The sequence below is a fragment of the Tursiops truncatus genome, chromosome 10 (assembly GCF_011762595.2).
Source record: "Tursiops truncatus isolate mTurTru1 chromosome 10, mTurTru1.mat.Y, whole genome shotgun sequence".
NCBI lineage: Eukaryota > Metazoa > Chordata > Mammalia > Artiodactyla > Delphinidae > Tursiops > Tursiops truncatus.
Window position 1 is genome coordinate 57094719 of NC_047043.1, and position 24358 is coordinate 57119076.

The following is a 24358-nucleotide window of genomic DNA, read 5'->3' on the forward strand; positions in this document are numbered from 1 at the left end:
GGTAGAGCATGGATTTTGTTGTCTTCAACAGTGAAATGACAGCTTCCAAGTCCTTTTTTTCTTATACTATGCTGTCTTTTTGCTCTGAAAGCCATAGGGTAGATCAGTCAATTTTCTTATATTAGTAGAGGACATAACAAGGAATGTATATAGGTCAGAGAATATTTGAAAATCCCAAACAGAAGAGCTGCTAATGAACTTAGTTTAGGGAGTCTTGCCACCAGAAAAAATGACAGACCTTTCCTAAACACCTCTGGCTGTTTGCTCATCAGGAAAAATCACACATTTTCTCTCTGTAAAAAGTGTCAGAGGAAAAAAAAAGAAGACTGTAGTTTCACTCCCCATGGGCTGAAGACTGGGACTGTTTTTAAATTCAATATATATTACAATAACCCCAGAGAACCATGGGAAAGCTTCACTCGGAGAAGGTGCTGAGGTCAATGTCTTTGTGTTGCACGTCAGGGAAACGTCACAGGATGCAGGTTGAAATGCTGAGGCCTGGGCACAGCATTGTCACCCATGAGACCAAAAAAAAAAAGTTTGCCTGTGTTTTTTTCCTTTTTTTTTTTAAATACTTTATTTACAATGTTGTCCTAGTTTCAGTTGTACAGCAAAGTGATTCAGATTCTTTCCCATTATAGGTTATTATAAGATATTGAATATAGTTTCCCTATGCTATACAGTAGGTCCTTGCTGTTTATCCATTTTATATATAGTAGTGTCTGTTAATCCCAAACTCCATTTCTTTTGTTTTTAATGTTACTTATGATGATGACTTCACCCCCAATTACTGTCTCTGCTGCAGCAACTCCTATTAGGCCTTTTACCAGCCTCCAGGTGAAACTCCTGATCTGTATTTTTATCATATTGTAGGACGGCCTGCATTGCAAATCCCACTGGCTTTTCTATGTGGGTGGATTCCTGAGTTAAGTCAGTTATGAACGTATGGGTTTGAAGAAGCCTTTAAAGAAGCCTCAGTCTGATTATGTGACTTGAGATCCTGTCAGTCCCTTGCTCACCCAGAACTCTGAACAGCAAACAAGGGAAGCTGCAGACACCGACTTTGAATCTTGGATGGGCTACTTTATTGCCATCCAAGCATGGTCAAGGCCTCAAATAACAACACCTGCCTCAAAGGGTAGTTGATGTAAGGATTAAACGAGTGAACTCATGAAGAATGCTTAGAAGGTGCTGCCAATGTGAGCTGTACTTGCACTAGGAAGCGAGTTCTAACACCTCTGGAGCAGCAGTTCTGATGCCAAAACGTAGTGTCCAATTCCAGACTTTGTGTGAAATCTACCCCAACACAAAGAGATTAAACTCAAAGGTGCAATGGATCATGGGGCTGCAGCTATTTTGGCAGTAGCCCTGAACATTTAAAATGCTTCTCTCTCCATAACCAAGATCAGGATGACAGCGTGGTCAGATAAGGCCCTCTTCTGAGTCACAGACTTGTCACTGTATTATCACATGGAGGAAGGAGCTACTGGAGCTCCCTGAGCCTCTTTTATAAGGGCACTAATCCCACTCATGAGGGCTCCACCCTCACGATCTAACCACCTCCCCAAGGTCCCACCTACTAATACCATCACATTGGGCATTATGAGTTCAACATGGGAATTTTGAGGGGACATGAACATTCAGACACAGCAGCAGGGACTTTGTTTTGAGTTGTCTTTGGCCAGAACCCTGGGGAGTTCACCCTACAAAGGATCAGGTATGAGGTTATAGAGGACACAGTCTTTACCCTGGTTGGCCCCAAGTGCATGGCCTGGAGAGGCTACTTATTATTTCCTTTTTTAAGGGCACAGAGCATAATTAGGGACAGATATCATACTGTGGGCACCCAGAGGGCCAGGGGGAATACTGCAACCTTGCCTTTCTTCCTTTCCTTCCTCCCCTACTTCCTTCCTCTTCACCTCCCCTCCTTTGCTCGTTCATTCAACAAATATGCCTTGGCTGTTAGACACTGCACCAGGTAGTGCTGAGGTTCATCTATGAACAGGACAGACCCTGTCCTGCCCTCCGGAGCCTGTCACTTAGCAAGAGAAGCTTTCTTCAAATGGCCCCACCAATACCTACACAATGATAGCTCTGGTAAGTGCTATAACATGAGGTACCAGGGTCCAGGAGACCTAATCTGGGTGTCAAGGAGGGTTTCCATAGGAAGTGACATTTAAACTAAGTGTGAATGATGGGTAGGAGCTGTTCAGACAAGGCAAAAGAGAAATCCAGGCAGGAGACACAGCTTGGGGAAAGGCCCTGAGGTGGGAAAATGTGCTGGCATGGTCCCTTGTGCAGAGGAAGAGGCCCTTCATAAACGTTGTTGAACGGATGAATAAAGTGCTCGGTTCACAGTGTATTTGAAGGCATGTTTACTTAAGAGAATAGAAACCCAACCAATAACACTTACCAATAACACCCAAAGGCCCCTCCATGGCCCTCAGTTTACCAATCCCTATCAACAGAATCCTTCAGCACCACTTGGAGTCTCCTCTACCTCACTCCATGGGATGGCCCAGCCTGTAGTCACCCAGACATCCCAGTCACTCTGACTGGAGTGGACAGTGCTCTGCCTTCCTGGCACAGGCCAAGCTCCTGGCATGGTCAGCTTCACCTCCCTACAATGCTAGGTAGGTCCTCCTCAGCTGCCTGGGAGGGTCTTCTGCTCTGGCTTCAACCTCAGCTTTGTGCATTGTGACAGCTCAGCCCTGTCACCCCCTGAGTCTCATCACAAAAGGACATGCCCTCTCCTCCTGCAGGGCTCTGTGGACCTGGAAGCTTCTCTGTATGACTGTTGCTAAGGGTCCCTTGGTAGCCAATGACCAAGAGCCAGCCAACTCTCCCAGTGAATTTTTGGAAGGCCATCAGGGACTCACATTTTGGCAGGAGGCTGGAGAATCAATCTCAGAGCTCTGGCGGGCTGGGCAACAGAAGTGGTATGGCCTGTGTGCTGCTGCTATGATGAGTGTGACCTCTATCTGCCCTGGCCTCACTGCATTCCTCATGCCCTCATTAGTCTCTGGAAAGACTGGCCTGGGCAGTGAAAAGATCTTCCCGTTTGAAATGTGAATTGGTGCAGCCACTCTGGAAAACAGTATGGAGCTTCCTTAAAAAACTAAAAATAGACTTTCCATATGATTCAGCAATTCCACTCCTGGGCATATACCCAGAAAAGATGAAAACTCTAATTGGAAAAGACACATACACCCCAATGTTCATTGCAGCACTATTTACAATATCTAAGACATGGAAGCAACCCAAGTGTCCATCGACAGATAAATGGATAAAGAAGATGTGGTCCATGTATACAATGGAATATTACTCAGCTATAAAAAAAGAACAAAATTTTGCCATTTGCAGCAACATGGGTGGACCTAGAGATGATCATATTAGTGAAGTAGGTCAGGCAGAGAAAGACGAATATCATATGATAATATCACTTACACGTGGAATCTAAAAAATAATACAAATGAACCCATTTACAAAACAGAAACAGACTCACAGACATAGAAAACAAACTTATGGTTACCAAAGGGGAAAGGGGATGGGGAAGGAATAAATTAGGAGTTTGGGATTAACAGATACACACTACTATATATAAAATAGATAAGCAACAAGGATTTACTGTGTAACACAGAGAACAATATTCAAGATCTTATAATAACCTATAATGGAAAATAATCTGAAAAATATATATAGATATAACTGAATCACTTTGCTGTACACCAGAAACTAACACAATATGGTAAATCACCTATACTTCTATTAAAAAAAAAAATATTCTCCTTTAACTTCCAACTCCCAAGGCCACACAGAAAGAGAAGGCCCCAGAAGTGACTGGGGTAAATTAAGACAGGAAGTTGGATGCGAGACAGCCTGAACTATGACCTATGTCTTATTTCTTCAGCCGCCATCTAATGACTGCTTGATCTGAGCCAAACCCTGCAGCAGGCATTGGAGACGCAGAGGTGAATACGACACAGAACCTTTTCTCCTGGAGGCTGCCTTTACTCGGAGATGGGAAACACATCAGCAGTATAAGTGCTGGAAGGGCCTCAGAGGATGCCTCTGCCAGTTGCATAAAGGGAGGGGTGGTTAGCTCTGCATGGGGAGGGCAGGGGGTGGTTGATAAAGCTTGATGGCAGAAGTAATATGGGAGCTATAGCTTGAAGGAGGGTTGTTTAGCTGGCAGGCAGCTTGAAGGCATGTTTGGGCAGGAGATGAGAACATTCCAGGCAGGGAGGATAGCAGATGCCCATGCTTGGAGGTGTGAAGTGGGCACAAAGTTTAGGGAGTTGTAAGTCATTAGCTTTGGTTGGAATCCCCAGTTTGAATGAATTTTGGCAAAAAAAATGAAAGTTGCTCAGATAGGGCTGGGACATGGCTGAGACTTTGGTTTCATTCTCTAGACCGATGCTGTCTACTATGCAGCCACTAACCATACGTGGCAACTTCAGTTTCAGTCGGTTGAAATAAAATACAAGTAAAAATTCAATTCCTCGGACACACTCCCCACGTTTCACTCACCCGCTCAGTCGCCACATGTGGTTAGGGGTTACCATACTGGACAATGGAGATACAGAACATCTCCTTCCTCACAGAAAGTTCTATTGAACAGTGCTGTTCTAGGCTGCGGGAAGCACAGGAGGATATTAGGCAAGCAAATGACATCGTCGTATTTCACGGAGCCCTCCCTGTGGCCACTTGGGGATGGATAAGAAGGAAGCATAACATGGGACTTCCCTGGCGGTCCAGTGGTTAGGACTCCACACTTCCACTGCAGGAGGCACAGGTTCAATCCCTGGTTGGGGAACTAAGATCCTGCGTGCCACGTGGGGCGCCCCTACCCAATAAAAGGGAGCATAACAGAAGGCTCGAGGTGACTTAGAAGACTACTGCGACAGTCTAGTCAAGAGGCTGCTGTCGCACCAGAGGAACTGTCCCTTTTGCCCGGAACTTGCTATTATCCAAAGCTGAGCAGGGAATTATTCAGACTGACTCATGTTTCACCTCAGCCCTCACACCCCAGCTTCAGAGACGGGAGTCCCAGACGATCATAAACTAGCCAATCTGGGCAGCTGACCCAGTGGAAGTGGATCTCATTTTATCTCCAGTCGGTCCTGGGGCTTGTTATGTAAACCTAGGGTGTGTCCACAAGACACAAGGAGCCTCAATTCAGGAGTCGCACGCCCACAACGCTTCTCACTCACTCACACCAAGTGGATGGAGAAGACTTGAGTTTTGCCACCATGAAAGAAGTCAGGTCAGCTGTTCAACCGAATCCCTTTAACACCAAAGCAGCCAGAAGTTGGGAGGTTAAGAAGTTAGGAATAGGAAATTCCCTGGCAGTTAGGACACTGGGCTTCCACTGCCGAGGGCACGGGTTCAATCCCTGGTCAGGGAATTAAGATCCTACAAACCACGCGGCGCAGCCAAAGGAAAAAAAAAAAAAAGAAGGCAAAAATAGCCTATGAACCCTGATAAACACACAAGGAGCTCTGTTCGGTCTCCCTAAGCCGTTTGCAGTTGCCAAGGTGGGTGTGGGAATGCGGACCCAGCCCTGCTCTGAGTATAATTAATGACGACGTGCCCCCTGTACCACTGACTCAGATGGAGCACCCGACGAGAGCTTCGGCTGGAGGCTTCTGTGTTCTGAGGGCGTGGATGCGCCCGCATGAGCTGCGCTGGAGCGTGTGAACATCACCCTCCTGTTCCTGGCTGAGTCAGAGGCAGATCTGGAGTCAGAAGCCCTGGTCCAGGGCCTACCCTTGCCAATCAGCTCAAAACAGACTTGTTAAAAATGCTCCTCCCCTGGGCTTCCCTGGTGGCGCAGTGGTTGAGAGTCCACCTGCCGATGCAGGGGACTCGGGTTCGTGCCCTGGTCCGGGAAGATCCCACATGCCGCGAAGCGGCTGGGCGCGTGAGCCATGGCCGCTGAGCCTGCGCGTCCGGAGCCTGTGCTCTGCGGCGGGAGAGGCCACAACAGTGAGAGGCCCGCGTACCGCAAAAAAAAAAAAAAATGCTCCTCCCACCGACCCACAGCCCTCACTAGAAGCCAGGCCCTGTCCTAAAGCCCCAGAGGTATTAATTCATTTACTCCTCAAACCAACTCATGAAGCTGGTGCTATTATTATCCGTTCTTGACAGATCGGGAAACCAAGGCACAGAAGTTAAGCCGCTTGCCCCAGCTCACAGAACTACCGGTATTCAACCCAGCCTCTGGCTCCTACGCCTGCGCACTAGGCACTACTGAGACAAAGAGTATGGACCAAAGCGACACAGAACCCGCCAACACCAGTTGAGGGCCAGGTGCTTGTCATTAGAGCTCAGATTGCCACGATGATGGTGATCCTGCAGGGGTCCATGAGCTCCTTTGAGGAGGGGCTGGCACAAGTACCCCAAGCCCACCCCAAGTCCACATGCCTTATTACTACTCCAACAAGGAGATCTTGCTGCGCCCCTGACTGGACGCCTCCACGGTGAGACGCCCATCCTGGACGCCTCCCATTTCCTCCCAGGCAGTGTCACAAGCATCCACGGCACCTCCTGGCGAGAAACACCTCTTTGAGGAGCAGTCGTAGTGCGTGGGATGCTGGTACGGAGACGGCAATGCACACCTGCGGGCCTTCCCGCCCAGCCCAGCGCCGCCTGTCCTTGCCCCTCCCACACAGCCCCCACTGCAGCCAGCTAGGCCCGCCCCTGTTTCCTCACCACAGCAGTGGTGGGCCAGCATGGGCGTGTCTGAGAACGGCTTCGATTACTGAACGCACCCAGGGGGCAACTGCTTCAGAGGACCAAGTTCACCTGAAAGACATCACCAACCAAACTCTAGCCCTGGGGTCAAGGTGGTGATTTGAGAGTGCAGCATCTGCAGACCTTATCTGTTTCTGTTTTCCTGTTGGGTGAAACCAGCAACATGAGTAGGAATTTACATGTAATAAATATCCTGCAGTATCTTTGGCTTCAGGTCAAGCTTGATCCAGGGGCTAAAAGAGGGTCATGAGAATTTGTTTTCTCTTGGTCTCTCATCTCTGCCATCCATTTGTGGCTCCATTCTTGACCTCCGTGTTGTGGTTCTCTCAATATTGAAGCCTAGATGTCTGCAGAATGACTAACTTCAGGGTTTCACTCAGTGGAAAAGACTTAACACTCTTCCAGTGGCTTCTACAAAATTTCCCAAGGTTCGCTCTGATTCGACTGGCTTAGGACGTGTGCCTGTCCTCGAACCAATCATCCTTGCCAGGTGGGAGTGCAGATGAGCTCTACTCCTGGAGAATGAAGACAGGACAGATCTTCAAACAAAAATCAGAGGCTCTACTAGACAAAGGGGAACAGATGCTGAGTACTCAAACCACAGATGGATGTCCAGCACAGGTAGATGAAGAAGTTATCCTCAATGAAATCTGGAGCAGTGAAGTGAGGCCTGAAGGGCCACACAGCAAGAAAGCAGCAGAGTGGGAGGTTTTTAAACCCAGTCCTTCCATCTTTAAAATCCACTCCGTACAAGTGACATCACCAACCCTGGGTGTCTCAATTGTGGCTAAAATGTCAATGGGAGATTCAGAGTTTTTGCCATGTTGTGTACATTTAGAGACTGTCCTTGGGGATCCTTTTGAATTTATGGCAAAGCCTTTCTTTCCTATGCATTTTCCCACCCCTTTAGCCCTGGTCTTGCCTCTGCTGGGTTACAGCAGCAGCCTTCTGGCTCTCACCTTGCCTCTAGCTCTAAGATCCTTCCTACCCGCTGCAGGGAACAATCTTTCCCCACCCAGAGCTCTTCAACACAGCGCACCCCTCGGGAGCAGCCCTGCTAGCCTCGACAGGCCTTTCCCCTGCCACATCCTCCTCACCCTCTGCTTCCAGCCCAGGAAGATGCTGACTTCCCCCATTCCACGGCATCTTTACCCGAGGCTGCACCTCAACTGAATTACCCCTTTAAGAATAAGGAACCAGGGCTTCCCTGGTGGCGCAGTGGTTGAGAGTCCGCCTGCTGATGCAGGGGACGTGGGTTCGTGCCCCGGTCCGGGAAGATCCCACATGCCGCAGAGCGGCTGGGCCCGTGAGCCATGGCCGCTGAGCCTGCGCGTCCGGAGCCTGTGCTCCACAATGGGAGAGGCCACAACAGTGAGACGCCCGCGTACCGCAAAAAAAAAAACCAAAAGAGTAAGGAACCATGTAAAGTGGGGGAGATAGGATTCTTACCATTTCCAAAACTGCTCCAGGCTGTACAGCATCCAGCCTTCGGCAGTGTCCTCTGCCCACAGCATTCCTCCACCGCCCGCTCCCTGGGCTGACTTGGACTGACCCTTCACATCACAGCTTGGATCTCACCTCCCCCTCTTAGGAGCATCTCAGTTTCCTTGTGGGGAATCCACCATAGTATGTGGTCTTTGTAGGACGGGAACTCCAGTGGAGCCCCACCTCCCACAAGTGTGAGAGACTGATTCCCTCCTGTGATCATCCCCACGTGGCCAGGGACAGATGTGTGACCTAGGCTTGGCTACGGCTGTGTTTTCTTCTGGAACACAGCAGATGGAAGACATGGCTGGAGGTTTTTTATCCTATCAGCACTGACCACAGTCTTCTGCTCTTAGACCCTTCCTATATAGTTCCTTCTTCTGAGCCCCTCCAGCTTGAGCTGCCGTCTTTCCTACCTGTTTCCAAGCTGGTTCTATAAACTTCTTGTAATTCTGTGCCTCATTCTCCTTTCAATAAATGCAGCTTTGCCGCTGTGAGACAAAATCTGTTTCTGTTGCATCAAACGTCCTTGACGGACACACTTTATTTCTTTCCACCTCTCTTCACTGTGTCCCCCATGCCCCTTCCAGCCCCTGGCACAGAGGAGGCACCAAAGAGCTGTTGCATGAACAGCTTATGAACGGGTCCCTGTGGACCACATCCCTTCCTCCAGGCCTCCAACAGCTGCCATCCCTATCTCACACCACAGCAAGGCCAACTCGGTCACTTGGCAGCACCTGGGTCCCCTACCTCTCTGTCCCACGCCTGCTGCACAGTGAGGACCTTGCCCTCCTCCCAAACAGCGCTTCATCCCATTCAGAGGTAGAAGCTGCCTTCCTTTTACATCAGTCCCCATAGGGCCAGTGCCTTTCTGCTCGGCTGACTATCCTGTTTCTCAAATTCTCCTTCCTCGTCATTTATCAATAATTTAAAAGCATGTTGGGTGCCGTCCACGTTGGATGGCTCTACAGTCATCTCAGTGTCCTGTAGTTCAGTAACAAATGGTCGAGGCCCCACGTTTTTTCACTCTATTCTGATTTGGGATTTAGTTACTTTTAGTGAACAGCCACATTCCAGCAGAAAATATGAAATTTTATCTAGCTACAGATAGAAATTCACCTGGCATATGGATTTCATTCTAGGACCGACAAAACTTCTGAATTTTCGGAGCCAATCTTCCAAAATGAGATCCAGAGGGGCGGAGTCAAGATGGCAGTGTAGGAAGACACAGAGTTCACATCTCCCCACAACTAGGGCACCTGACTGAAGCTGGTGGGGGACCTTGACACCCAAGGAGATGGAGGGAACCCCCAAGCGACCGGGTAGGATGTTGCGGGGACTGAGGGGGGAGAAGTGGAGGCCGGACAGGACCAGTGCCCCTGAGGGGTGGCTGTGAGGGGGGGAGGGCTCCCCACACCTGGGGGAACCCTTGGGGGCTCGTATCAGGGGGAAGCACACCCAGCGTTTACCCTGCCCATTTGGCCCAGGAAGGCTGCCCGGCTCTCCAGCAGAGTCCTACACCCTCAGAGGCCCCCTCTGGGCCGCGTGGGTCCTTGGGGTGTAGGAGGGAGGCCAGGGGAGAACAGGAGAGACAGGCGGGAGGAGCAGCAGAGGCGCAGAGGGTGTTTGCCCCACCCACTTGGGCCCAGGAAGCCTGCTGGGCTCCCACGCTGGGTCCCCCACCCTCCGGGACCACAGGCATGCCTGGGCCCCTTCTGTTGAGCCTAAGCCCCACCTCCCACGCCCCCTAGGGCCTTTTCCAGCCCGGTGGGTCCTAAGCATAGGCCCTGCCCACTGCCCAAACCCCACCCCTGCCTAGGCCCTGCCCCCCACAGCCAAGGCCTTTTCCGCCATTTTTTTTTTCTCCTCTTTTTTACTATTGTGATTCTGGTTTACCTTCCAGTTGTTATTTCATCTGTATTTTTATTTTTATATTCTTTCTAACATATCTGTTAGTTTCCTAGTCTAATTTTATTTTTTATTCTTTGTTATTGTTCTGCTCTTTTTCGTCTTTTTTTTTTGCCACCCCCCGTGGAGCTTTCATGAGCTTGATTCATGAGCCGGGGATTGGGCCAAAGCTCCTGCAGTGGGAGCTCAAAGTCTGAACCACCGGACTAACAGAGAACCTCAGACCCCAGGGCATATTCATCAGAGTGAGGTCCCCCGGAGGTCCTCATCTCAGCACCAAAACCCAGCTCTACCCAACAGGCTACAAACTCCACTGCTGGAAGCCTCAGGAAAAAACAACCAGTAAGACAATCCAACCCATAAAAAAAAAAAAATTGAGACAGCAAAACAATATGTCACAGATGAAGGAGCAAGGTAAAAACCTACAAGGCCAAAGAAATGAATAGGAAGTAGGCAATCTACATCAAAAGGAATTTAGAGTAATAATAGTAAAGATGATCCAGAACCTTGGAAATAGAATGGAGGCACAGACTGAGAAAATACAAGAAATGTTTAACAAAGATCTAGAATAACTAAAGAACAAACAAACAGAGATAAACAACACAACTGAAATGCAAAATACACAAGAAGGAATCAGTAACAGAATAACTGAGGCAGAAGAACGAATAAGTGAGCTGGAAGACAGAATGGTGGAAATAACTGACGAGGAGCAGAATAAGGAAAAAAGAATGAAAAGAATTGAAGACAATCTCAGAGACCTCTGGGACAATAATAAACACACCAATATTTAAATTATAGGGGTCCCAGAAGAAGAGAAAAAGAAAGGGTCTGAGAAAATATTTGAAGAGAGTATAGTGGAAAACTTCCCTAACACGGGAAAGGAAATAGTTACCCAAGTCCAGGAAATGCAAAGAGTCCCATACAGGATAAACCCTAGGAGAAACACACCATGACACATATTAATCAAACTAACAAAAATTAAATTCAAAGAAAAAATATTAAAAGCAGCAAGCGAAAAGCAACAAATAACATACAAAGGAATCTCCATAAGGTTATCAGCTGATTTTTCAGCAGAAACTCTGCAGGCCAGAAAGGCGTGGCAGGATATACTTAAAGCGATGAAAGAGAAGAACCTACAACCAAGATTACTCTACCCAGCAAGGATCTCATTCAGATTTGATGGAGAAATCAAAAGCTTTTCAGACAAGTAAAAGCTAAGAGAATTCAGCACCACCAAACCAGCCTTACAACAAATGCTAAAGGAACTTTTCTAGGCAGGAAACACAAGAGAAGAAACAGACCCACAAAAACAAACCCAAGGGCTTCCCTGGTGGCGCAGTGGTTGAGAGTCCGCCTGCCGATACAGGGGACACGGGTTTGTGCCCCGGTCTGGGAAGATCCCACATGCCGCGGAGCAGCTGGGCCCGTGAGCCATGGCCGCTAAGCCTGCGCGTCCGGAGCCTGTGCTCCACAACAGGAGAGGCCACAACAGTGAGAGGCCCGTGTACCACAAAATAAAAAAAACAAAACAAAACAAAAACAAAAACAAAAAAAACCAAAAACAAACCCAAAACAATTATGAAAATGGTAATAGGAACATACATATCAATAATAACCTTGAATGTAAATGGATTAAATGCCCCAACCAAAAGACACAGACTGGCTGAATGGATACAAAAACAAGACCCATATACACGCTGTCTACAAGAGACCCACTTCAGACCTAGGGACACATACAGACTGAAAGTGAAGGGATGGAAAAACATTCCATGCATATGGAAATCAAAAGAAAGCTGGAGTAGCAATACTCATATCAGATAAAATAGACTTTAAAATAAAGACTGTTACAAGAGACAAGGAAGGACACTACATAATGATCACGGGATCAATCCACGAAGATATAACAATTATAAATGTTTATGCATCCAACATAGGAGCACCTCAATACATAAGGCAAATGCTAATGACCGTGAAAGGGGAAATCGACAGTAACACAATAATAGTAGGGGATTTTAACACTCCACTTACACCAATGGACAGATCACCCAAACAGAAAATAAATAAGGAAACACAAGCTTTAAATGACACAACAGACCAGACAGATTTAATTGATATTTATAGAACATTCCACCCAAAAGTGGCAGATACACTTTCTTCTCTAATGCATATGGAACGTTCTCGAGGATAGATCACATCTTGGGTCACAAATCAAGCCTTGGAAAATTTAAGAAAATTGAAATCGTATCAAGCATCTTTTCTCACCACAACGCTATGAGATTGGAAATCAATTACAGGGAAAAAAATGTAAAAAAACCCAAATACATGGAAGCTAAACAGTGCGCTACTAAAACACCAAGAGATCACTGAAGAAATTTTTGAAAATACATAGTAACAAATGACAACGACAACACGATGACTCAAAACCTATGGGACGCAGCAAAAGCAGTTCTAAGAGCGAAGTTTATAGCAATTCAATCTCACCTCAAAAAATAAGAAAAATCTCAAATAAACAATCTAACCCTATACCTAAAGCGACTAGAGAAAGAAGAATGAAGAAAACCCAAAGTCAGGAGAAGGAAAGAAATCATAAAGATCAGAGCAGAAATAAATGAAATAGAAACAAAGAAAACAATAGCAAAGATCAATAAAACGAAAAGTTGGTTCTTTGAGAAGATAAACATAATTGATAAACCCTTAGGCAAACTCATCAAGGAAAAAAGGGAGAGGACGCAAATCAATAAAATTAGAAATGAAAAAGGAGAAATCACAACTGACACCGCAGAAATACAAAGGATTATAAGAGACTACTACAAACAACTATATGCCAATAAAATGGACAACCACGAAGAAATGGACAAATTCTTGGAAAGGTACAATTTTCCAAGACTGAACCAGGAAGAAATAGAAAATATAAACAGACATATCACAAGTAATGAAATTGAGATCGTAATTAAAAATCGTCCAACAAACAAAAGTCCAGGACCAGATGGCTTCAAAGTCGAATTCTACCAAACATTTAGAGAAGAGCTAACACTGACCCTTCTCAAACTCTTCCAAAAAATTGCAGAGGGAGGAACACTTCTAAATTCGTTCTGTGAAGCCACCATCACCCTGATAACAAAACCAGAAAAAGATATCACAAAAAAAGAGAATTATAGATCAATATCACTGATGAACATAGATGCAAAAATCCTGAACAAAATACTAGCGAACAGAATCCAACAACATATTAAAAGGATCATACACCATGATCAAGTGGGATTTATCCCAGGGATGCAAGGATTCTTCAATATATGCAAATCAATCAATGTGATACACCATATTAACAAATTAAGGAATAAAAACCATATGATCATCTCAATAGATGCAGAAAAAGCTTTTGACAAAATTCAACACCCATTTATGATAAAAACTCTCCAGAAAATGGGCATAGAGGGGACCTACCTCAACATAATAAAGGCCATTTATGACAAACCCACAGCAAACATCATACTTAATGGTGAAAAACTGAAAGCATTTCCACTAAGATCAGGAACAACAGAAGGATGTCCACTCTCGCCACTCTTATTCAACATAGTTTTGGAAGTCCTAGCCACGGCAATCAGAGAAGAAAAAGAAATAAAAGGAATACAAATTGGAAAAGGAGAAGTAAAATTGTCACTGTTTGCAGATGGCATGATACTATATATAGAAAATCCTAAAGATGTCACCAGAAAACTACTAGAACTAATCAATGAATGTGTTAAGGTTGCAGGATACAAAATTAATACACAGAAATCTCTGGCATTCCTAACACTAACAACGAAAAATCAGACGGAAATATTAAGGAAACAATTCCATTTACCATCGCAACAAAAAGAATAAAATACTTAGGAATAAACCTACCTAAGGAGGCAAAAGACTTGTACTCAGAAAACTATAAAACACTGATGAAAGAAATCACAGATGACACAAACAGACGGAGAAATATACCATGTTTTTGGATTGGAAGAATCAATATTGTGAAAATGACTATACCACCCAAAGCAATCTACAGATTCAATGCAATCCCTATCAAACTACTAATGGTATTCTTCACAGAATTAGAACAAAAATTTTACAGTTTTATAGAAACGCAAAGACCTCGAATAGCCAAAGCAATCCTGAGAAGTAAAAATGAAGCTGGAGGAATCAGGCTTCCCAACTTCAAACTACACTACAAAGCTACAGTAATCAAGACAGTATGGTACTGGCACAAAAACAGAAATATAGAGCAATGGTACAGGATAGAAAGCCCAGAGATAAACCCATGCACATACGGTCACCTAATTTATGACAAAGGAGGCAAGAACATACAATGGAGAAAAGACAGCCTCTTCAATAAGTGGTGCTGGGAAAACTGGACAGCTACATGTAAAAGAATGAAATTAGAACACTACCTAACACCATACACAAAAATAAACTCCAAATGGATTAAACACCTAAATGTAAGACCAGACACTATAAGACTCTTAGAGGAAAATATAGGAAAAACACTCTGACATAAACCACAGCAAGATCTTTTTTGACCCACCTCCTAGAGTAATGAAAATAAAAATAAACAAATGGGACCTAATGAAACTTAAAAGCTTTTGCACAGCAAAGGAAACCAAAAACAAGATGAAAAGACAACCCTCAGAACAGGAGAAAATATTTGCAAATGAAACAACGGACAAAGGATTAATATCCAAAATATGTAAACAGCTCATGCAGCTCAATATCAAAAAAACAACCCAATTAAAAAATGGGCGGAAGACCTAAATAGACATTTCTCCAAAGAAGACATACAGGTGGCCAAGAAGCACATGAAAAGCTGCTCAACATCACTAATTATTAGAGAAATGCAAATCAAAACTACAATGAGGTATCACCTCACACCGGTTAGAATGGGCATCATCAGAAAATCTACAAATAACAAATGCTGGAGAGGGTGTGGAGAAAAGGGAACCCTCTTGCACTGTTGGCGGAAATGTAAATTGATACAGCCAATATGGAGAACAGTATGGAACTTCGTTAAAAAACTAAAAATAGAATTACCATATGACCTAGCAATCCCACTACTGGGCATATACCCAGAGAAAACCATAATTCAAAAAGACACATGCACCCCAATGTTCACTGCAGCACTATTTACAATAGCCAGGTCATGGAAGCAACCTAAATGTCCATCAACAGATGAATGGAAGACATGGCACATATATATAATGGAATAGTACTCAGCCATAAAAAGAAACGAAATTGAGTTATTTGTAGTGAGGTGGGTGGACCTAGAGTCTGTCATACAGAGTGAAGTAAGTCAGAAAGAGAAAAACAAATACTGTGTGCTAACACATATATATGGAATCTAAAAAAATGGTTCTGATGAACCTTGTGGCATGGCAGGAATAAAGATGCAGACATAGAGACTGGACTTAAAGACACGGGGAGGGGGAAGGGTAAGCTGGGACGAAGTGAGAGAGTGGCATGGACATATATACACTACCAAATGTAAAACTGATAGCTAGTGAGAAGCAGCCACATAGCACAGGGAGATCAGCTCAGTGCTTCACCATGACCTAGAGGGGTGGGATAGGGAGGCTCAAGAGGGAGGAGATATGGGGCTATAGGTATGCATATGGCTGATTCACTTTGTTGTACAACAGAAGCTAACACAGCATTGTGAAGCAATTATACTCCAATAAAGATGTATAAAAAAATGAGATCCAGATGATGATCAAATGCAGGACCATGGCTTCGTTTGGAGGTCAAATGGATGTTTATTTTGTTTTAAATTTAAAATATTTTAATCTCAGTAATGCAAGCACATGATAATGAACTAAAGAGAACAAAAAAGCTCACGGTGAAAAGAAACAGCCGCCTATTCCAGTGCCACCCCCTCAAGGTGGTCTCTCTGACCAGCATCTGCCTAGTTTATCTCTGATGATCTCTATAACTCTGTAATGAATCTTTTCCATGAGCAAAACTTCTCCCTGTGTCTCAGATAAGGTTCCCCCAAAGCAGAGCCTGAGATGGGATTCTGGGGCCTGTGATTTCTTGAGGGCGGATCTGAGCACAGGAGCGAGAGGTGCAGGATGAGTTGCTGAGGGGGAAGGGGCTGAGCAAAGATGGGGTCTCTGCTGGACTTGGCTTCCACCCGATACCACGGGGAGCTCTAGAACATGAGCTGCATCACAGAGTTGATCCCCCATCAAGGCAAAAGAACTCCAGTCAGTCATGGGCTGTGGGCTGCCCTGGGTGGTGGAGGAGGGTGCATAACCTCCCCTGCAAGTTGGCTCTGGGGAAGGGGTCAGAGGTCAGAAACTCCCAGCAGGCGTGGGGATGGGGCTCTGGCACCGTGGAGGGGTCTGGGCGAGGAACCAGCAGTATCCACTCCACCCGCTTTGGGTGACTGCTTTGGAATATATTCCAAGTAGTGGGACCATTAGAAAAAATGGTGGAACAGGCATGTAACTCTTAAAACCTGTTTCATGGTGCAGGAAATATAGGCATTAGCCCAGTCATTGCTACTTTCTCATGAAGTCATCTATCAAACATGACAGCCAACTGAGGCAGGCTACTCAGCTGATGGAGTGGAATACTGTATGGGTGGGTCTTGGTAGGATAAGAGAGACGTCTCGCAGGCCTGGCAAGCCAAGAGTTTCTTGCAGAGGACTGCAGAGAGGGGAGGGGACGGGAGAACAGGCAGCAAGCGGGGAAGCCACTGGTGGAGTGAACAGGGCAGTGGGAGAGCCTGGGGGTGTCTTCACGCTCGCTAAGAAACCAATGTTATACCTGTACATTGTTCCTGGGTTTCCTTTATCAAATACCTTCACTGCTATTAAAAAACTTCAAGCAATTCAGAAAGATGCAATACAGAAAGACACCCTCTTCAGTTCCCCACCATAAGCCCATCTGCCGCCAGTAACCACTGTTAATAGTTTGGTCATAATAACTGTTCTTTTTTTGTCTCAGCTTTTTAAAAAAAATTTTATTGAAATATAGTTGATTTACAGTGTTGTGTTAGTTTCAGGTGTACAGCAAAGTGATTCAGTTAAATATATATATATATTTCAGTTCAATATATTATTTTAGATTATTTTCCATTAGAGGTTACTACAAGATATTGAATATAGTTTCCCTGTGCTATACAGTAGGCCCTTGTTGGTTATCTATTTTATATATAGTAGTGTGTATATTTTAATCCCAAACTCCTAATTTATCCCCCCTTCCCCCTTTCCCCTTTGGTAACCAGAAGTTTGTTTTCTATGTTTGTGAGTCTATATCTGCTTTGTAAGTAAGTTCATTTGTATCTTTTTTTAAGATTCTACACATAAGCCACATCATATGATATTAGTCTTTCTCTGTCTGACTTACTTCACTTAGTGTGATCATCTCTAGGTCCATCCATGTTGCTGCAAAGTGCTCAGCTTTCTGACGGAGATAAGTTGTTCCTCCTCCCCCACCTAGTTTACAGGTGTTTTTCCAGCTTCCAGACTCCATGGAGGGCAAATAAGAACAGAGATAAAGGACGCAAGTCCCAAGCAGAGCATCGCTACTAGGCAACGGGGCCTCTGGAGGACTCTGCTCCAGCCTCATGAGACAGACCCGGTCCTCATGGCCACTGTCAGGGGACCAAACAGGGGTTTGGGCTTCTGTTCAGCTTCTACGCCTCTCACTGTCCACCTCCACACCCATTTTCAGAGCAGAGAGGCAGGTTTTCTAAAGCTTCTCACCCACTCCTTTCTCTGCCGTGGGTCATCAAAGATGCAGCGAGACCATTTCCCCCGTTTCCACTTCTCGAAATGCAGGGTCAGAGACGTTGCTCTGTTTTCCTTCAAACTGAACTAATTTACCAACTTGTTTAATCCCAGAGAGCCAGAAAGGAAACCACTGTTTACCCCGAGTCCAAATAACAAGGAAGCTCAAATAGCCAGATGATGTTCTCACGTCACTTCTCTAGAGACAGATACAATGGAAACAGTTTAAGGGGGGATTGAGTCCCCAAAGCAACTCCCAGAACAAACCGCAGCCTCGTGTCTAGTTCCTGAAGCTCGTTTATCTACAGGACCATTCGAGACAATCACATAATAAGAACAGCTTCCAGGCACTGCCAGGCTCTGGCCCAGTGAGTCCATGACACTTCTGTTCTACACAGGCAGAGTCTGTTTAGTAGATCCATCCAGTTATTGAGTTCGCTGGACATCTACCGTATGTCTGGCTGAGTGCTACGCACTCTGTGGCATTCCACGAAAGGAAAAGAGTCCAGCTGTTGGTTTTGGGGACACACTCTACAGCAGGTTGAAACAGCAGCACAAGAAACCGCGGTGCAGGGCAATGTAGGTGCAAGAGCTGGAACAGAAGGTCAAAGTGTTGGAGGAGGTACAGGCAGGCGTGACGGCTTCTCTGTGGGGTTATACGGGGGGCGGGCTTCTTGGAGGAGGAACTCTAAGAATGATATATTGAACTCTAAGAATATATATATATATATATATATATATATATATATATAGAACTCTAAGAATGGATAATAGTTTGGCAGGTGGATACGGAGAGTGAGTGGGACAGTGGGGGATAGATATTCTAGGTGGGAGGAATCAGCAGGAAAGAGGCATGGGCCTAAATTGTGGCAAATAGGCAGCATGGTGGAATCTCACCCACACAATGCTGAATGAGGGAAGCCAGCTGCTGAAGACGATCCACTGGAGGATTTCATTTTATAAAGTTTTAAAAAAGGCAAACTGAACTGTGGTGATTGGAGACTCAGATTCAGTGGTAAAAGGATAAAGAAAAGCAAGGACGTTTGTACCATAATGACCAGCAGTTAACTCTTCTTAGGAGGGGAGGGAGCACTGTGACCTGCCTGTTGAACTAGTTGGTGATTATACAGGTGTCTATCCTACAATGATTCACTAAGCTCTGCAGGTCTGTTCCACGCACGTTTACAGTTTTGTGCTGTAGTTTATAGAGGCCCACAGCAACCTCTTCCATCCAGGCTCCGCCAAAGGCGAACCGGTTCACGTGTCCTCCATCTCTTTGAAGGGGTTTGTCAGTGTTGGAATTTAGTTTACTGGGTTCGCTTATGACCTTAGCTCTCTGGTGGGCTCAAGAAAATGTGATTTTGTAGATTATCTGTCTTTTCACATTGCTAGGGTAGGAGCGATGTTCTTTTGTTGCTTTCCACATCCCAAGTGGGATTTTTATGCTCTATCTCATAATAAAAAATGGTTTGGAAAAAAAGCAGTAAGGCCGGACAAGAGAGTGTCTGAAGGACTGTCAGGAAGTGAGGTTGAGGGCTGGGCTGGAAGGAGGAGGGCTTGGGATGCCAGGCTGCAGAATGTGGTTGAGTCTGGAAGGCAGTGGGGAGCAGATTGTCAACAGCAGAGGAGAGAGGCCGCGGCACAGAGCCACCCACAGGGGACAAGGCGAGAGTCCAGCTAAGCTACACAAAGGCCTGGCTAGTAGAGGACAAGGGAAATGGGAAGGAAAGGGAGAGATGTGAGCGGCATTTGTGGCTGATGGACAGGAAGGGGTAAGGGCCTCAATGATAAGAGTCTAAGAGCTTCCTGAGCAAGGGTGGTGTGGGGAGCTGGCCAAGATATTGTCCATCAAGAGGTGATGGTTGGGGTGACATTGATACCACATTTGGTGCCAGAATAAGGACATCTGCAGACAGTTGGGTTTTTTTGTTTTTTTATTTTGCATTACGCGGGCCTCTCACTGTTGCGGCCTCTCCCGTTGCGGAGCACAGGCTCCGGACGCGCAGGCCCAGCGGCCATGGCTCACGGGCCTAGCCGCTCCGCGGCATGTGGAATCTTCCCGGACCGGGGCACGAACCTGTGTTCCCTGCATCGGCAGGTGGACCCTCAACCACTGCGCCACCAGGGAAGCCCCTGCAGACAGTTTTAAATGCGAAAAGTATTAGAACTTCTCAGAGCTGCTGGGGATTAATTAAGGAAGCATGGGAGAGGACTTCTCTGGTGGTTCAGTAGTTAAGAATCTGCCTTCCAATGCAGGGGGTGCAAGTTCGATCCCTGATCGGGGAACTAAGATCCCACATGCCGCGGGGCAACTAAGCCCGCAAGCCACAACTACTGAGCTCTCACGCCTCAACGAGAGAGCCCGCGAGCCGCAAACTACAGAACCCGCACGCTCTGGAGCCCTCACGCCACAACAAAGAGCCCATGCGCTGCAGCAACAGATCTTGCATGCCTCAACAAAGATCCGGGGACTGAAACTAAGACCCGACACAGCCAAAAAATAAAAAAATAAAGATAAATAAATAAATATTGAAAAAAGGGAAGCACAGAAGGGCTCGGTGACACCTAGTAAGTAGCGTTCCTTCTGGAAGGTGAGAAGCTTGCCCTGCACTCAGGACTTTTGTATAATTAGTTTGTTCCCGGCATTCATATTTAATGTCCTTTCTTCTACTTTGCAATCGATTAACATCATCGAGTTGCCTCTCGTACCCACCATCTGTTAGTAGCTATCGTTCCCTTCATCCATCATCTCTTTATGGCCCTGGCGATGCCCGTGAGTTTCGGTGCCTGGAGTCCCAAGGATGCTTAGGTTGGTGTCAAGCCATCGATACACGTTATATTCTGCCAGACCTCACTGCTGGTGGAGTACAGACTGAAGGGATTAGCACTTACATTTGGAATTCAACTTTGGAATCTGGAAGAACAGCCCTGAGTTACTGTCACAAACCACTGTAGATTCTGCGACTTTGAGCGGCGCCTTGACCCTAATCCTAAACATAAACCTCACTGTAATTTTTTTAAATTAATTAATTTAGTTTTGGCTGGGTTGGGTCTTCATTGCTGCGTGCAGGCTTTCTCTAGTTGCGGTGAGCGGGGGTTACTCTTCGTTGTGGGGCGTGGGCTTCTCATTGCAGTGGCTTCTCTTGTTGCGGAGCACGGGCTCTAGGCGCACGGGCTTCAGTAGTTGTGGCTCACGGGCTTAGTTGCTCCACAGCATGTGGATTCTTCCCAGACCAGGGCTGGAACCTGTGTCTTCTGCATTGGCAGGTGGATTCTTAACCACTGTGCCACCAGGGAAGTCCTCACTGTAATTTTTTATATTTGATTTCTTTGAACATTTATTGCCCTAAAACTTATACCCAAAACTCAGCCAAGGGCTTCCCTGGTGGCACAGTGGTTAAGAATCCACCTGCCAATGTAGGGGACACGGGTTCAAGCCCTGGTCCGGGAAGATCCCACATGCCACAGAGCAACTAAGCCTGTGCGCCACAACTACTGAGCCTGTGCTCTACAGCCCGCGAGCCACAACTACTGAAGCCTACGTGCCTAGAGCCCGTGCTCCGCAACAAGAGAAGCCACCACAATGAGAAGCCCGCGCACCACAACGAAGAGTTGCCCCCGCTCGCCGCAACTAGAGAAAGCCTGCGCGCAGCAACAAAGACCCAATGCAGCCAAAAATAAGTAAATAAATTTCTTTAAGAAAAACCAACTCAGCCAAAATGCCGGGGGAAGTTCCATTTTGTTCCTAGAACTACACTAAATTAAATTCTTCAAAAAAAAAAAATCTGTTTATTGGGTGGGGTGGGGGGTGTTCTTTGTTCTCTAATTGTCTGGGTTTCATTTGCATAGCTTGCTCCACTGCCTCTTGAGAGAGAACTGAAGGACATAACTTGTGCTGCTCTGAGAAGCTCCTTGAGACCGGGATGGAAGATGATTCCACCTCCTTTAGTGGATCTCAGGGAGGTCAAAGCAACATACATATTAAGATGAAACAGATCACTTCAGAGATACGTGTCACTAGGGTAGAGGCATGAAAGAAAAAAAAAATGATGTGCGTATGGATTTGTTAGTAAAGTTTTAATACTTAGGGCCAGCAATACCTTGGTCTGTTTTCCTCAACTCCCAGGCGGATACTAGGGAACGGGACAGGGTCCCAGAAGCTCTGGACATACAACTTCTCTGTATGTTTTCTTTTCCATCTTCCTTTTCAGCACAGTGATTATGGCCTTTTCATGAAACAAAGGAGCTATTCTCAAGTCTCCAGTGGCATTTCCAATGAACTGAAAATGAGGAGTTCTCGTCTCGTGTGTTTCCCATTGAAACGGGCAGTGCTTACTTTACCACGTTCTTCGCTTTTCCTTCACTTGTCTTACTTACTATTGTTCATTCTTTCTCTATTCAGAAGGTTGAGCAAAGCAAAGGTTTTCACATTTTTGATGGGTAAGATACATACAGTAAACAGTAGAAAGAGCACCGATCTTAAATGTTCAGCTCAGTGAGTTATTGCAAGTGTGAAAATAAATGAAGACTGGCCAAACAAGAAGACCAAAGGCTATTTATTCCGAGCTTGCTACATAGCAAGAGAGTCGCACCATCGCTTCACTTTGGCAGAGACTCGAAGGCAGGCAGAGGAGTGGGGAAGCTTTACAGTGCAAAAAGGGAAGGCTTCAGGTGTGCCCTGGTTGGAGGGTATTGGCACAGGGGAGCTGGACTTGGGTAACTAGAAGTGGAGCATCTTACGTGGTTGGGTAGGGGAGCATATTGGATATTTGGCTTTCCCTGGTTGGTACTGAATTAGACGCACATGTGAGGGCAGTGGGAGGGGGCGTGGCAAAAAACAGGGAAGTTGCCAGGTATCGACCAAGTCCTGACTCTGTTCTGGGCCACTTGCTTTGGAGGCTGTGGTTTGGTTCCCGGAGCTTCTCCTGTGGCTCAGAGTCCTGCTGTCATGTCACTGGCATATCTAGTCTCTCACAGGTGTATACATTCACATCACCACCCTCCAGAACAAAGTGAATCTTTTTTTTTCTTTTCTTTTTTTAATAAATTTATTTTTTTATTTATGGTTGCATTAGGTCTTTGCATTAGGTCTTTGTTGCTGCGCGCAGGCTTTCTCTAGTTGTGGTGTGTGGGCTTCTCATTGCGGTGGCTTCTCTCGTTTCGGAGCACAGCCTCTAGGCGCGCTGGCTTCAGTAGCTGTGGCTCCCAGGCTCTAGAACGCAGGCTCAGTAGTTGTGGCGCACGGGCTTAGTTGCTCCGTGGCATGTGGGATCTTCCCGGACCAGGGCTCGAACCCACGTCCCCCGCATTGGCAGGTGGACTCTTAACCACTGCACCACCAGGGAAGCCCCAAAGTGAATCTTGATTGTGTGTCTGAGAGGACTTATTGTTTTTGAGCACCTATAGAACCAAACATATTAGAGGCCCTTCCTATTAACAGGAGGCCCCCACTGTATCAGGGAGGTGATGGTGGAAAGTGGTCCACATAATACAAGGACTTACAGTCAGGGAAAAAAATGTTTGCAGATGTTCATGCAAGATTCAACTTTTCTTTCCTTGTGTTTAAGTTTCTCTAAACTGAGGGAAGACGAGAACATGAAAAGAGACCAGGAAGAGAGTTCTGAGTGCGGGCCTGGAATCCGGTGAAAGCAGCTGTGATAAAGTCTGGAAGTGCTGTGTGGGACACAGGAGAGGAAGAGGAGAGCAGCTGATGAAGAAGGGTGGGGTGGGAGACTTCTAAGACAGAGCCATCACAGCCACCCAACTCCTTCAGACTGCCTCTCTCTGCTTCCACAGAAATACAATTCCTAGTGGCTGCACGGCTACCCAGGGAAGAAAAATAATTTCCCAGTCTCCCTTGCAGCTAGGTGTGGTCCCATGCTATCTCCTGACCAATGATATGTGAGCCGAAGGGATGTGTGGGGCATCCAGATTGCTCCATTATCAGGTAGAGACGTGCCCTCCTGTCCTTTGCTGCTGGAATGGACACATGGCGGTGATGAGTCATCTTGGACCATTTAGATGAGAGCAACATCCTAGGGATAGTAGAGAACAAGATTGCAAGAGACTGGGTCCCTCAATCATAAACCATCCTACTGGCCCTGACAGCTTATGTCCGGGTTGTTATGAGAGAGAGAAGTAACTTCCATCTTGTTTCAGCCACTGTTATTTGGGTCTCTCTTCCATGACGTCACCTCTGTCTATGAGGCTTCCCTTTTCCATCCACCCACTATGTGCTCTGCCATCTATAACAGAATTTGGTACTTTGCCTCCCAGTACTCCCCTTGGAGTGTGTCTGGAGAGAAGCCTGCCAGTCTTAACCTCAGGGCATCTACCAGGAGTAGCCTAAGGGGGAAGCAAAGCCAAGATGTTACCATACCTGAACCCCAGACTTCCACACACTGGGAGCCGGGCACACTGGAGGCTTATGGTCTAAGAATGCCACGAGGTTTGGT

At 46.1% G+C, this 24358-nt stretch overlaps 1 protein-coding gene and 1 long non-coding RNA gene across 3 annotated transcripts in view; one reads left to right on the forward strand and one right to left on the reverse strand.

Moving 5' to 3' along the window:
- The window catches only part of SNRK (SNF related kinase), a 154518-nt gene that overhangs the window by 97817 nt on the left and 32343 nt on the right, over positions 1-24358 (reverse strand). The window lies entirely within an intron of this gene.
- Positions 1692-23495, forward strand: LOC141275726 (uncharacterized). The gene is made up of 3 exons (XR_012323984.1): positions 1692-1717; positions 3911-3971; positions 23471-23495. It is a non-coding gene; the product is annotated as an uncharacterized lncRNA (long non-coding RNA).